The sequence below is a fragment of the Apteryx mantelli genome, unplaced genomic scaffold, assembly GCF_036417845.1.
Source record: "Apteryx mantelli isolate bAptMan1 unplaced genomic scaffold, bAptMan1.hap1 HAP1_SCAFFOLD_91, whole genome shotgun sequence".
Classification (NCBI taxonomy): Eukaryota; Metazoa; Chordata; class Aves; order Apterygiformes; family Apterygidae; genus Apteryx; species Apteryx mantelli.
In genome coordinates, this window is record NW_027118813.1 from 362,531 (window position 1) to 367,251 (window position 4,721).

Sequence of the window (4,721 nt, forward strand, 5' to 3'; positions counted from 1 at the left end):
CACAGCGCTGCGTGCCTTCGGCGCCTGCCAAAGCGCTGAGTGCCTTCGGCGCCTGGCAAAGCACTGCGTGCCCTCGCCGCCTCGCACAGCGCTGCGTCCTTGGGCGCCTGGCAAAGCGCTGCGTGCCTTCGCCGCCTCGCCGCCTAGCAAGGCGCCCTAGCCCGTCCACCACGATCAGATCGCTGCGTGCCTTCGCTGCCTCGCTGCTTAGCAAAGCGCCACGTGCCTTGGGCGCCTACAAAAGCGCCGTGTGCCTTCGGCGCTACTACGGCGTTTGCTAAGCGGCGAGGCGGCGAAGGGACGCAGCGGTGTGTGAGGCGGCGAAGGCAAGCAGCGCTTTGCTGGGCGGCGAGGCGGCGAAGGGCCGAAGCGATTGGGGAGGCGGTGAAGGGACAGGGCGCTTTGTTGGGCGGCGAGGGCGAAAGGGACGCAGCGCTTTCTTAGGCGGCGAGGCGGCGAAGGCACGCGCTGCTTTGCTAGGCGCCGAAGGAACACGGCGCTTTGCTAGGCGGCGACGGCACGCGCAGCTTTGCTAGGCGGCGAGGCGGTGAAGGGACACGGCGCTTTGCTAGGCGGCGAGGGCGAGAAGGCACGCAGCGCTTTCTCAGGCGGCGAGGCGGCGAAGGCACGCCGCGGTGTGTGAGGCGGCGAAGGCACGCACGGCTTTGCCAGCCGCCGAAGGCACGCAGCGCTTTGCTAGGCTGCGATGCGGCGAGGCGCCGAACGCAGGCAGTTCCTTGCTAGGCGCCCAAGGAACACGGCGCTTTGCCTGACGGCGACGGCACGCGCAGCTTTGCTAGGCGCCCAAGGCAGACGACGCTTTGCTAGGCAGCGAGGCGGCGAACGCACAAAGCCATTTGCTCGGCGGTCATTCGCTGCCTCGCACAAGAGCTAACCACTGGGCATGTTGGCTGTCTCACAAACAAGCAGCCTGCTGCGTCTCTTCGCTGCCTCGCCAACTAGCAAAGTGCTGCCTCGCTTCGCCTCCACGCCAAAAAGCCATCCGCCATGCCACTGCGCCACCTGGTGCACAAGCAAAGTGCTGCATCTCTTCGCTGCCTCGCACAAGGAGCAACCACTGTGCATGTTGGCTGTCTCACAAACAAGGAGACTGCTGAATCTCTTCGCTGCCTCGCCAACAAGCAAACCGCTGCATCTCTTCGCTGCCTCACCAACAAGCAAACCACTCGATCTGCTCGCCGCCTCGCCAGCATGCAAAGCGCCGCGTCTCTTGGCCGCCTCGCAAACTAAACGCTGCATCTGTTCAGTGCCTCGCCAAAAAGCAGAGCGCTGCGTCTATTCGCTGAGTGGCAGAAAGCAAAGCACAGCGCCTGTTCGCTGCCTGGCCAACAAGCAAACCGCTCCATCTCTTCGCTGCCTCGCAAACGAAGGAAGCGCTGCGTGCCTTCGGCGCCTAGCAAAGCAGCGCGTGCCTTCGCTGCCTCGCCGCCTAAGAGAGCGCTGCGTGCCTTCTCGCCCTCGCCGCCTAGCAAAGCGCCGTGTGCCTTCGCCGCCTCCCCAATCGCCTCGTGCCTTCGCCGCCTAGCAAAGCGCCTAGCAAAGCGTCCTCACCCTTCGCTGCCTAGCAAAGCTCCACGTCGGCTCGCCGCCTAGCACACCGCTGTGTGCCCTCACCGCCTCGCACAGCGCTGCGTCCTTGGGCGCCTGGCAAAGCGCTGAGTGCCTTCGGCGCCTGCCAAAGCACTGCGTGCCCTCGCCACCTCGCACAGCGCTGAGTGCCTTCGGCGCCTGGCAAAGCGCTGAGTGCCTTCGGCGCCTGGCAAAGCGCTGAGTGCCCTCGCCACCTCGCACAGCGCTGAGTGCCTTCGGCGCCTGCCAAAGCACTGCGTGCCCTCGCCACCTCGCACAGCGCTGCGTGCCTTCGGCGCCTGCCAAAGCGCTGAGTGCCTTCGGCGCCTGCCAAAGCACTGCGTGCCCTCGCCGCCTCGCACAGCGCTGCGTCCTTGGGCGCCTGGCAAAGCGCTGCGTGCCTTCGCCGCCTCGCCGCCTAGCAAGGCGCCCTAGCCCGTCCACCACGATCAGATCGCTGCGTGCCTTCGCTGCCTCGCTGCTTAGCAAAGCGCCACGTGCCTTGGGCGCCTACAAAAGCGCCGTGTGCCTTCGGCGCTACTACGGCGTTTGCTAAGCGGCGAGGCGGCGAAGGGACGCAGCGGTGTGTGAGGCGGCGAAGGCAAGCAGCGCTTTGCTGGGCGGCGAGGCGGCGAAGGGCCGAAGCGATTGGGGAGGCGGTGAAGGGACAGGGCGCTTTGTTGGGCGGCGAGGGCGAAAGGGACGCAGCGCTTTCTTAGGCGGCGAAGGCACGCGCTGCTTTGCTAGGCGCCGAAGGAACACGGCGCTTTGCTAGGCGGCGACGGCACGCGCAGCTTTGCTAGGCGGCGAGGCGGTGAAGGGACACGGCGCTTTGCTAGGCGGCGAGGGCGAGAAGGCACGCAGCGCTTTCTCAGGCGGCGAGGCGGCGAAGGCACGCCGCGGTGTGTGAGGCGGCGAAGGCACGCACGGCTTTGCCAGCCGCCGAAGGCACGCAGCGCTTTGCTAGGCTGCGATGCGGCGAGGCGCCCAACGCAGGCAGTTCCTTGCTAGGCGCCCAAGGAACACGGCGCTTTGCCTGACGGCGACGGCACGCGCAGCTTTGCTAGGCGCCCAAGGCAGACGACGCTTTGCTAGGCAGCGAGGCGGCGAACGCACAAAGCCATTTGCTCGGCGGTCATTCGCTGCCTCGCACAAGAGCTAACCACTGGGCATGTTGGCTGTCTCACAAACAAGCAGACTGCTGCGTCTCTTCGCTGCCTCGCCAACTAGCAAAGTGCTGCCTCGCTTCGCCTCCACGCCAAAAAGCCATCCGCGATGCCACTGCGCCACCTGGTGCACAAGCAAAGTGCTGCATCTCTTCGCTGCCTCGCACAAGGAGCAAGCACTGTGCATGTTGGCTGTCTCACAAACAAGGAGACTGCTGAATCTCTTCGCTGCCTCGCCAACAAGCAAACCACTCGATCTGCTCGCCGCCTCGCCAGCATGCAAAGCGCCGCGTCTCTTGGCCGCCTCGCAAACTAAACGCTGCATCTGTTCAGTGCCTCGCCAAAAAGCAGAGCGCTGCGTGTATTCGCTGAGTGGCAGAAAGCAAAGCACAGCGCCTGTTCGCTGCCTGGCCAACAAGCAAAGCGCTCCATCTCTTCGCTGCCTCGCAAACGAAGGAAGCGCTGCGTGCCTTCGGCGCCTAGCAAAGCAGCGCGTGCCTTCGCTGCCTCGCCGCCTAAGAGAGCGCTGCGTGCCTTCTCGCCCTCGCCGCCTAGCAAAGCGCCGTGTGCCTTCGCCGCCTCCCCAATCGCCTCGTGCCTTCGCCGCCTAGCAAAGCGCCTAGCAAAGCGTCCTCAGCCTTCGCTGCCTAGCAAAGCTCCACGTCGGCTCGCCGCCTAGCACAGCGCTGTGTGCCCTCACCGCCTCGCACAGCGCTGCGTCCTTGGGCGCCTGGCAAAGCGCTGAGTGCCTTCGGCGCCTGCCAAAGCACTGCGTGCCCTCGCCACCTCGCACAGCGCTGAGTGCCTTCGGCGCCTGCCAAAGCGCTGAGTGCCTTCGGCGCCTGGCAAAGCACTGCGTGCCCTCGCCGCCTCGCACAGCGCTGCGTCCTTGGGCGCCTGGCAAAGCGCTGCGTGCCTTCGCCGCCTCGCCGCCTAGCAAGGCGCCCTAGCCCGTCCACCACGATCAGATCGCTGCGTGCCTTCGCTGCCTCGGTGCTTAGCAAAGCGCCACGTGCCTTGGGCGCCTACAAAAGCGCCGTGTGCCTTCGGCGCTACTACGGCGTTTGCTAAGCGGCGAGGCGGCGAAGGGACGCAGCGCTGTGTGAGGCGGCGAAGGCAAGCAGCGCTTTGCTGGGCGGCGAGGCGGCGAAGGGCCGAAGCGATTGGGGAGGCGGTGAAGGGACAGGGCGCTTTGTTGGGCGGCGAGGGCGAAAGGGACGCAGCGCTTTCTTAGGCGGCGAGGCGGCGAAGGCACGCGCTGCTTTGCTAGGCGCCGAAGGAACACGGCGCTTTGCTAGGCGGCGACGGCACGCGCAGCTTTGCTAGGCGGCGAGGCGGTGAAGGGACACGGCGCTTTGCTAGGCGGCGAGGGCGAGAAGGCACGCAGCGCTTTCTCAGGCGGCGAGGCGGCGAAGGCACGCCGCGGTGTGTGAGGCGGCGAAGGCACGCACGGCTTTGCCAGCCGCCGAAGGCACGCAGCGCTTTGCTAGGCTGCGATGCGGCGAGGCGCCGAACGCAGGCAGTTCCTTGCTAGGCGCCCAAGGAACACGGCGCTTTGCCTGACGGCGACGGCACGCGCAGCTTTGCTAGGCGCCCAAGGCAGACGACGCTTTGCTAGGCAGCGAGGCGGCGAACGCACAAAGCCATTTGCTCGGCGGTCATTCGCTGCCTCGCACAATAGCTAACCACTGGGCATGTTGGCTGTCTCACAAACAAGCAGACTGCTGCGTCTCTTCGCTGCCTCGCCAACTAGCAAAGTGCTGCCTCGCTTCGCCTCCACGCCAAAAAGCCATCCGCGATGCCACTGCGCCACCTGGTGCACAAGCAAAGTGCTGCATCTCTTCGCTGCCTCGCACAAGGAGCAAGCACTGTGCATGTTGGCTGTCTCACAAACAAGGAGACTGCTGAATCTCTTCGCTGCCTCGCCAACAAGCAAACCACTCGATCTGCTCGCCGCCTCGCCAG